The sequence below is a fragment of the Elephas maximus genome, chromosome 16 (assembly GCF_024166365.1).
Source record: "Elephas maximus indicus isolate mEleMax1 chromosome 16, mEleMax1 primary haplotype, whole genome shotgun sequence".
Taxonomy (NCBI): Eukaryota; Metazoa; Chordata; class Mammalia; order Proboscidea; family Elephantidae; genus Elephas; species Elephas maximus.
The window spans coordinates 6,272,419-6,283,742 of NC_064834.1; the positions used below are offsets into that span (position 1 = coordinate 6,272,419).

General features: G+C 40.8%; 1 long non-coding RNA gene across 2 annotated transcripts in view; it reads right to left on the bottom strand.

Annotated features, from left to right (window-relative positions):
- LOC126059197 (uncharacterized) overlaps nucleotides 1-11,324 on the bottom strand; it is a 309,811-nt gene that overhangs the window by 198,503 nt on the left and 99,984 nt on the right. The gene's annotated exons all lie outside the window — the stretch shown is intronic.

An 11,324-nucleotide genomic window follows, 5' to 3' on the forward strand; every position in this document is an offset into this window, starting at 1 on the left:
CTAAAATTGAAGACTGACAACACAAGTTTTGGCAAGGATGTAGAACAACCGAAACTCTCATGCATTGCTCGTAGAAATGTAAAATAGCACAACCACTTTGCAAAACACTATGGCAGTTTACACCTACCAAAACCAATCAAATCAGTTGCCATCAAGTCAATTCCAACTCATGAAAATCCCATATATGGCAGAGCAGAATTGTGTTCTTTTCATATGGAAGTAGAAAATAAAGTCATTAACTGAGGACATTGTATTCACCCAAGCAGTAACAAATATGCTGGTAAGAGGGTCACCACCCTCATTGAGAAGCTCAGCGAGGACAGGGAAAAATACATTTGACACCCAGAGAATATCCACTAGGGAGTTTCTTGTACTTCACTGTCCAACTTTGACAATAAGTGGACCGTCCATCATCAGTGGATGATTCATCTTCAAAGTCCAATTTTAGAGTGTACTTCCTAGGACACTTCTGGTACTAAAAGAATAGTTTCTTTTATAAGCACAAAGCTGGTTCCTATAAGGCAGAGGTTAAAGATGCCCCAAATGTCCAACTTTTCCAAAGCTGCTGTACCACTCCATCATCTCTAACATCAACTACTCCCTCTCCCTCCCATCTTTGGGTTCCCTACTTCGCTGCAACATCAAACAGAACTCACAAGCCATATAAAGGGAATGGCTCACGTGGTTGTTGAGGCTGGCAAGTCCCAAATTCGTTGGTCAGGCATAAGCTTCTCCCTACCCACGTGGCTGTGGGAGTGGACAAACCCAAACTGGCAGTTCAGACCTCAGCCTACTGGCTCCAAGGCTGTGGAAGCCGGCAAATCAGGTCACATGATAGGCTGCTGGCCTAAGGGGCTGTGGTATCAGACACCAGGCCCCTGGGGAGGTCAATTGATCACAAACTGGGTGCAGGATCCAGATTCAGAGAGATAGCCTCGCCAGGACACACACATATATCTCAGATGCAGGCCACACCCCAGGAAAGGTATAACTTTAGTAAGGGTGGGGCTTGAGTCACACCATCCTGCAAGCCTGTGACCCAAGACACTCCTTACTCCATCCTGCCTCATCAACTTGTAGAGGTCAGTATCCACAACACATAAAATGGAGGACAACCACGCAATACTGGGAATCATGGCCTAGCCAAATTGACACATAACTCCCAACTATCACAGGGTCCACATAACTCATCTGCATAGTCCCACTAAATCAATGTGCGTAAGTCACAAAGATCACGGCTAGAAAGGTCATATTAAGTAATTCATTACACCACAAGTACCAAATATCATACTTGGGATCACCAAAACACAGTCCCTAAAACTCTGGTATTTGTAGGTAGAAGGTTAACTGGGGATTATTCCTGGAAATCATATCTACAAGGGGTGAGGAATGCAAGATTGGGCAGAAGGAGTTGAACAGCAAGCTGGCTGCAACAGAAGCCTCAGCTAATTCTATGGGAATCCTTGGAGCTGGCACGGCCCTTCAGTGTTTTTCCAACTTGAAGCCAGGGTTCTGGACCTTTATTTAAAAAAATCAAACCTGTTGCCTTCGAGTCAATTCCAACTCATAGCGACCCTATGGGACACAACAGGGCTGTCCCATGGGGTTTCCAAGAAGCAGCTGGTAGATTCAAACTACTGACCTTTTGGTTAGCAGCCAAGCTCTTAACAACTCCCCTCTCATAATCAACCAGTCATTGTTTACAGGCTGCCCAGAGAGAGCAGGCAACACTGGGCAAGGCAGAGGACAATTCCCACAGAGAGATGTAGCTGAGAACCGTTAGCAGCCCACATGGAATGCCTCGGTCCTGAAGAAATCTGGTGGGCACACCACAGCATTCACTACACTTGCTGTACCCTCATATCAACACTGTGAGTAAAGGAAGGCAAGTCATTTTGCTACCGTTTTACAAGTAGTATTAGATAGCTTACCAGTATTTTCTTTTTCCAGCCCAGGGCTCTTTCCACTGAAGAAAAGAGAGAGGATGAAGAGTTTATACTGCTCTAGACCTACTAAAAATAAATGAAGGCCAGATGGTAGGAGGTCCCAGGACTAACTCAGTAGAAATATCCTGACTAGGCCACAAAGGAGCCCACAATCTCACTTGCTCAAATGCAATCGAGTAGATATGTACTATCCAATACAATTCAATATATAAAGAGCTAACATTTATTGAGTGCTTGCATGTGTCAGACCCTATTCTAAGTGCCATGTGTGTGTACTCACATATATATTTGTTTACTCCTCAGAGTAGCCCTCTGAGGAAGGCACTTTTTGTGCCATTACAGATGAGGAAGCAGAAGCACCGAGGTGAAGTTAATTTGCACAAATTCCTACATGTCAAGGGAACATTCTCTCTACCTTCCAGTTCATTTATCCTTCCCATAAGTCTTTTGAGGACCTACTCTTTGCCAGCTCTAGTACTAGAGACTGTAGTCTGTGAGTAGCCTGTAAATGTGATCGTTTTCCCACATGTGTAACATAAAGGCTCTAGTTATGGATCTTGTTAACTGTGTGGGACATCAGGGCAGTATTTCAGGGTGAATAGCTCTCATAGATCACCAGCATTATGACTGTTCATGACCATGGTTGCCTCAAACAAACACCCCGAAGTAAACCTCTAGGATTACAGGGTGCGGTCAGACATGGGGGTGGAAGTGGTGTGTAGGACACAGACAGGAAGGAGAAAGACCAGCATAAGCAATCAGGGAGCTAGCTGCCCAGACTCTGCTCTGAGCCCTGCTCAGCCTTTCCTCAAGCCCTGTCCTGACCTGAAGTACCTGTACGCACAGCGCCAGCCTCTACACCTGCACACTGACAACTCCCAGATATGGATGCTACTCCAGACCACTCTCCAAATGCCAAACCCAAACATGTAACTGCTGGTAAACTTCTTCAACTGGAGGTACCAAAGTAACATGTGAAATGATCTCCTACATTCCCTTCCCCAAACCTGCTTCTTCTCTGTGTTCCCTCTTCTGGTTACTGGTGCCTTCATGTACCCACCCACCCCAATAGAAGAAACACAGGGGATCATCCTGGGTTCTTCACTCACCTCAGCACTTAACTGTCACATCCCATAGATGTATCCCTGTTGAGATGTGCTAACATTTGTCTGCTTCATCTGTCCCTGATCCTATCTCAGCTCAGCCTTATAATCCCTTCCTGATACTCACAGAGATCTTCCCACTAGGCTTTAGCATCTGCTCTTGCTCATCCCTTTCCTTCACCTACAGCAGGGGAGACCGCACTTGCTATAAAACAAAATAGTGAGGTTGCTGTCTTGCCTCAGATTCTGCTATGGCTTCCCACAGTCTGAAGTCAGGAATGGGACCCAGCTTCTGCCCATTCTGCATACCGTCTGTTTCCTTAGCCTTTCCAGGTGGCTTGTGGTAGGTTGAGCTCACTAGACTGTCTCATACCACTGGGCCTTCTCACGTGCTGCTTTCTTTGCCTAGAACTCTCCCTTCTTCATTGAACCATGGAATGCACACTCACTTTTTAAATACTTAATTTACATGTTTCCTTATTCAGTGAAACTTTCCCTTGTATAATTCCCTCTTTTTCCCCAACTAACTTGGACACCTTTTTTCGTAGCCTACTGTCATATTTTCAACCATGTATCCACCAAGCAACCTTATGACCTTGAACTCTTTAAGGGAAGACACTGTATCACATTCATCTTTGTATCCACAACACCAAGATGTGCTTGATACCTAGATGGCACACAATACATGTTTATGAAATCAAATTTATGTGGACATTTTCGTGGAGGTCTCATGAAGAAGGTGGCACTGAGATGAGCCCTGTGGGTTAGGTAAGATTTGGACAAGTGAACCAAATATCACTGAGTGTTACAGGAGAGGAGGACTAAGTGTTAGAGGAGTGAGAATGGCTGGCATGCAAACATGGTGTGAAAGTGTGAATGTGTTCTGTGTGTATGACCATGTTCGTGGGGGGTAGGGGGGAAGGGAGTGTGCCATTTGCATGAGTCTGAATTGAAAATGGTATCTGTGTGTGTGGTCTGCATGTTTGAACATAATATATTTGGTACCTTTGTGCGTGCAAATCTATACGAGTCTGTATCTGTCTTATTTCTCTCTGAGTGTGTGCTTCCATGTGTATTAGGAGATGAGGACACCTGCCTCCCTGAAGCAGCTGCAGTGACAGTAAGAACATGTCTAGCCATTCTCTGACATTTCCCCTTTCTGTGAGTGCCAAACGATCCCATTAACCTTCTAGGAGGAGCAGAACAAGCACAAGACAATTGCCCATGAGGCCTTTCGCCTGCCTTTAGGCAATCAGCCTTATCTCTGCTTATCCTGAATTTCTTCTAATTATAAATCCTTGATAAGAATGTTTTCCCTAGTCTCAGGTGCCTTTGAGGGACAATGTCAATGATGAAAACTCCAGATTCATAAATTAAGCAAAAATTTATAAACTTACCTACTTATAATTACAGCAAAAATGGCATGAGCAGTTGTTCCCAACAGTGGTGAGGAAAATAATCAACTGAGAGGCCTATTAAAGAATTAGTCTCCCAGAATCTACCTCAGGTGAGGTTGCCAGAAAAAGTACAGGATGCCTAGTTAAATATGAATTTCAGATAAACAACTAAATTTTTTTATTACAAGTATGTCCCCAAGCCATGCTGTTTTCAATCACCTCATAAGCATGTGAAAGCTGGACAATGGGGAGACCAAAGAAGAATTGATGCCTTTGAATTATGGTGGGCGAAGAATTTTAATATACCATGGACTGCCAGAGGAACGAACAAATCTGTTTTGGAAGAAGTACAACCAGAATGCTCCTTAGAAGCAAGGATGGTGAGACTTCATCTCATGTACTTTGGACATGTTGTCAGGAAGAACCAGTCTCTGGAGAAGGACATCACTCTTGTACAAGCAGAGGGTAAAAAAGAGGAAGACTCTTGACAAGATGAATTGACACAGTGGCTGCAGCAATGGGCTCAAACATAGGGACAATTGTAAGGATGGCACAGGACCAGGCAGTGTTGTACATGGGATTTCAATGAGTCAGACCAACCCAACAGCACCTAACAACAATAACATGTCCCATACAATATTCAAGACTTATACTCAAAAAAGTGTTCATCATTTAGCTGAAATTTAAATTTAACTTGGTGTCCTGTATTTTTTATTTGCCAAATCTGGCAACCCTAACAGGCCTACAGAATCAAATCTCTCTTGAGCCCTTGGGATAGCCTCAATAATCTGAAATTCCACACAAGTCCTTGTGTAAAGCTGGTTATCAGCCAGGATTGGGGGACCCCGGCAATGAGAAAGCTAACCTCTTTCAGACTCTTCACTGAACGGCCCAGTATCCCTCAGACTCAGGTGAGCTCAGTACTCTCACCCAATGGCACAGTTAGTGCTTTACTAGAGCTTCCAATGCAGACAGAGATGCCACGCAAAGCTGGCTCAGCGATTTGCTTTGTGGCTTTGGGAGGTACCATGATGTGTCTGAATAAAAATATAAACAAAATTGGAGTCAAAAAAACTATGTTCGTCTGCTTTCACAACTTACCAGCTGTACAACTGTGGAAAACCAGTTAACTTTTGTGATCCTCATTCTTTTATTTTTTCACTCAAGAAATATTTACAGAGTGTCCTTTAGACCTTCCGCCAGGACCTAGGGATATAACAGTGCATGAGGCCAACTCCTGCATCCATGTTTAATAGACAAGTAACTAAAAATATGTGTGAAATGAAAAATAGCACGTATGGAATAGTTTACTTAAACATTCCCTCGTTCAGGATACTCAGGATGTGGCCGGTTTTGTTTTGTTTTATTTCGTTGTGTTTTTTGCCACCACAAGCAATGATGCAATGCATAGAGGTTTTAGTAGTGCCTCCTGGGGCTTTTCAGGTTAGCAACAATATCATCTGAAAAGAATCCCTAACTTTTGCCTCAGTTTAATAAAAAACACTTTTAGTACTTCACTGTAGAATGTTTGCTGTTGGAGTTTGGTAAACAGTTTCACTATGCTTAAATATTTCCTTCTATTTCCATTTCGCTTAGAGTTTTCATTAGGAATTGCTGAATAATTTCATCAAATACTTTTTTAGTATCTATTAAGTCAATAAGTAATTTAAAAAGGAGCCCGGGTGACACAGTGGTTAAATGCCCAGCTGCTAACCAAAAGGTTGGTGGTTCTAACCCATTAGCCACTCCATGGGAGAAAGATGTGGCAATCTGCTTCCATACAGATTACAGCCTTGAAAACCCTATGGGGCAGTTCTACTCTGTCCAATAGGGTCTCTGTGAGTTGGAATCGACTTGACAGTTATTAATTCAATAATTTATGTTTTCTTCGTTGATTTGTGTGTTCCATTAATAAACTCTACTGGACTGTGTTGTATCAATCTATTAATATGACACCAGATAGGTTTTGCTAATTTTTTTAATGAACTCTTTATTTTAGGTAATTGTAGATTCACATGCAGTTCTAAGAAACAATACAGAGACATTCCATGTGTGCCCTTCAACACATTTCCCCCAGTGGTTGCATCTTGCAAAACTTCAGTAGGAGATCAGGGCAAGGATGTTAACACTGATACAGTCAAGATACAGAGCAGTTCCATCACCATAAGGGTCCCTCATGTTGCCTTTTTATGGCTCTTTGTATAGATTTTGCGTGTGTGTGGCTGTTCTAGGTGTTACATTATATGTACACAACTTATCACAGTTTACTAGTCTCATCATTTTATTAGTGCAAGTGAAGTATAAACACCTTACCTTCTTTTAAGTAGTTACAAGGACACACTCGGCAAAGGCTTGATCCCACACCAAATTAGCTTTGAATGTTCAGACTGATGACGCTACACATACACCAAGAGAGTGTAAAAAAGCTTTTTATTCACATAATGAGGTTTTATGGAAAGAAAAAAGTTGTTTCAAAGCAGGTACTTTTCCCCACCGCTCCTGAGACTTTTGATTTGTTTTCTGCTCCTTCTTGGGTTAATTTTTTATACGAAAGTAATTTCCTAGAAAATCATCTATGTCTAATATATTTTAAAATTTAATGCCATAGAATTACATATGGTATTACTTAAGATTTTTAATATCTGTTTCAAAACCCTGATTAGTTTTGCCTTTTCCTTTTCCTTAATCAGATTTTCAGCGATTTCTATATTTAATTAGTCTTTTATAAGAACCAGCTTTTGCTGGTTCTTTGAAAAAATCAACAAAATTGATAAACCTTGGCCAAACTGACAAAAGAAAAACAGGAGAGGAAGTAAATAACCCAAATAAGAAATGAGATGGGCGATATCACGATGGACCCAACTGAAATTAAAAGAACCATATCAGGTTACTATGAAAAATTGTACTCTAACAAATTTGAAAACCCAGAAGAAATGGATGAATTTCTAGAAACACAATACCTACCTAAACTAACACAAGCAGAGGTAGAACAAACAAATAAAGCCATAATAAAAGGAGAGATTGAAAAGGTAATTAAAAAAACTCCCAACAAAAAAAAGCCCTGGCACTGATGGCTTCGTTGCAGAGTTCTACCAAACTTTCAGAGAAGAGTTAACACCATTACTACCAAAGGTATTTCCGGGTATAGAGAAGGATGGAATACTCCCAAACTAATTCTCTGAAGCCAGTATATGCCTGACACTAAAACCAGGTAAAGATACCACAAACAAAGAAAATGACAGACCTATAACCCTCATGAATTTAGATGCAAAAATCCTCAACAAAATTCTAGCCAATAGAATTCAACAACATATCAAAAAAATAACTCACCATGACCAGCTGGGATTCATACCAGGTATGTAGGGATGGTTCAACATCAGAAAAGCAATTAATGTAATCCACCACATAAATAAAACAAAAGACAAGAATCACATGATTTTATCAACTGATACAGAAAAGGCATTTGACAAAGTTCAACACCCATTCGTGATAAAAACTCTCAGCAAAATAGGAATAGAAGGAAAATACCTCAACATAATAAAGGGCATTTATATAAAGTCAACAGCCAACAACATCCTTAATGGAGAGAGCCTGAAATCATTCCCCTTGAGATCAGGAACCAGATAAGGATGCCCCTTATCACCATTCTTATTCAACATTGTGCTAGAGGTCCTAGCCAGAGCAATCAGGCTAGATAAAGAGATAAAGGGCATTCAGATTGGTAAAGAAGAAGTAAAATTATCTCTATTTGCAGATGACATAATCTTATATACAGAAAACCCTCAAGAAAACTACTGAAACTAATTGAAGAGTTCAGCAGAGTATCAAGATAAAAGATAAACATACAAAAATCAGTTGGATTCCTCTACACCAACAAAAAGAACATCGAAGAGGAAATCACCAAATCAATACCATTTACAGTAACCCCCAAGAAGATAAAATACTTAAGAATAAATCTAACCAGAGACGTAAAAGACCTATACAAAAAAAAACTACACATCAATACTGCAAAAAACCAAAAGAGACTTACATAAGTGGAAAAACATACCTTGCTCATGGATAGGAAGATTCAGCATTGTAAAAACATCTATTCTACCAAAAGCCATCCATAGATACAATGCATTTCCAATCCAAATTCCAATGGCATTTTTTTAATGAGATGAAGAAACAAATCCCCAACTTCATACGGAAGGGAAAGAGTCCCCAGATAAGTAAAGCATTACTCAAAAAGAACAAAATGGGAGGCCTCACTCCACCTGATTTCAGAACCTATTATACCACCGCAGTAGTCAAAACAGCCTGGTACTGGTGCAACAACAGATACAGAGACCAATGGACTGAATCGAGAATCCAGACATAAACCCATACACATACGAGTAGCTGATATCTAACGAAGGCCCAAAGTCAGTTAAATGGGGAAAAGACAGTCTCTTTAACAGATGATGTTGGCATAACTGGATATCCATCTACAAAAAAATGAAACAAGACCCATACCTCACACCATGCACAAAAACTAACTCGAAATGGCTCAAAGACCTAAAAGTAAAATCTAAAACAATAAAGATCATGAAAGAAAAAGTAGAGACAATTCTCCACCCAGAAGGAGCCCTAATACATGGCATAAACAGTATACAAAACATTACTAACAATGCACAAACACCAGAAGAAAAACTAGATAACTGGGGGCTCCTAAAAATCAAACACCTAAACTTATCCAAAGACTTCACCAAAAGACTAAAAAGATTACCTACGGACTGGCAAAAAGTTTTTAGCTATGACATTGCGATCAGCAGCTAATCTCTAAAATCTACATGATACTGCAAAAACTCAACAACAAAAAGACAAACAACCCAATCAAAAAGTGGGCAAAGGATATGAACATGCACTTCACTAAAGAAGATATTCAAGCAGCTAACAGATATATGAGAAAATGCTCACGATCATCAGCCATTAGAGAAATGTAAATCAAAACTACAATGAGACTCCATCTCACTCCAACGAGGCTGGCATTAATCCAAAAAACACAAAAGAATAAATGTTTGAGAGGTTGTGGAAAGACTGGAACACTTATACACTGCTGGTGGGAATGTAAAATGGTATAACCACTTGGAAATCGATTTGGTGCTTCCTTAAAAAGCTAGAAATAGAGCTACCATATGATTCAGCAATCCCACTCCTTGGAATATATCCTAGAGAAATAAGAGCTTTTACACGAACACATACATGCACACCCACGTTCATTGCAGCACTGTTTACAATAGCAAAAAGATGGAAGGAACCAAGGTGCCCATTAACAGATAAAAGGATAAACTATGGTATATTCACACAATGGAATACTGCACATTGATAAAGAACAATGATGAATCTGTGAAATATTTCATAACATGGAGGAATGCAGAAGGCATTATGCTGAGTGAAATTAGCCAGTTGCAAAAGAACAAATATTGTATGAGACCACTATTATAAAAAATCAAGAAACAGTTTAAATAGAGAAGAAAATATTCTTTGATGGTTACAAGAGTGGGGAGGGAGGGAGTGAGAGAGGTATTCACTAATTAGATAGTAAACAAGAACTATTTTAGTTGAAGGGAAAGACAACACACAATACAAAAGAGGTCACTATAACTGGACCAAACCAAAAGCAAAGAAGTTCCTGAATAAACTGAATGCTTTGAAAGCCAGAGTCTGGGACCGTGGTTTCAGGGGACATCTAAGTCAATTGGCATAATAAAACCTATTAAGAAAACATTCTGCATCCCACTTTGGAGAGTGGTATCTGGGGCCTGAAACACTAGCAAGCAGCCATCCAAGATACATCAATTGGCCTCAACCCACCTGGAGCAAAGGAGAATGAAGAACACAAAAGACACAAGGGGTAATTATGAGCCCAAGAGACAGAAAGGGCCACATAAATCAGAGATTACATTAGCCTGAGACCAGAAAGACTAGATGGTGCCCAGCTATAACCGGTGACTGCCCTGACAGGGAACACAACAGAGAATCCCCGATGGAGCAGTAGAGCAGTGGCACGCAGACCTCAAATTCTCTTAAAAAGGCCAGACTTAATGATCTGACTGAGACTAGAAGGACCCTGGAGGTCATGGTCCCCAGACCTTCTGTAGCCCAAGACTGGAACCATTCCCAAAGCCAACTCTTCAGGCAGGGATTGGACTGGACTATAAGATACTGTTGAGCAGTGAGCTTCTTGGATCAAGTAGACACATGAGACTATGTGGGCAGCTCCTGTCTGGAGGCGAGATGAAAAGGCAGAGGGGGACAGAAAATGGCTGAATGGACACAGGGAATACAGGGTGGAGAGAAGGAGTATGCTGTCTCATTACGGAGAGAGCAACTAGGAGTATATAGCAAAAAAAAAACTATAGCAAGGTGTATATAAATGTTTGTATAAGAGACTGACTTGATTTGTAAAATTTCACTTAAAGCACAATAGAAATAAAAAAGAACAGCCAGAATGCTCCTTGGAAGCGAGGATGGTGAGACTTTGACTCACGTACTTTAGACACGTTATCAGGAGGGACCAGTCCCTGGAGAAGGACATCATGCTTGATAAAGTAGAAGGCCAGTGAAAGAGAGGAAGACTGTCAATGAAATAGAATGACACAGCATTTGCACAATGGGCTCAAACATAGCAACAATTGTGAGGCTGGTGTAGGACTGGGCAGTGTTTAGTTCCGTTGTACGTAGGGTCATGATGAGTCAGGGCCAACTCAATATCTCCTAACAACAACAATATGGGATCAAAGTGTCAACTGCAAAGATTAGACAGAAAGTTCAGGAGGCAGTGAGTTTATGTTAATGAGGGAGGAACAACTCAGAAAAGGAAGTTGGGAATGGTTGAACAACTCCAAAAATGTGAT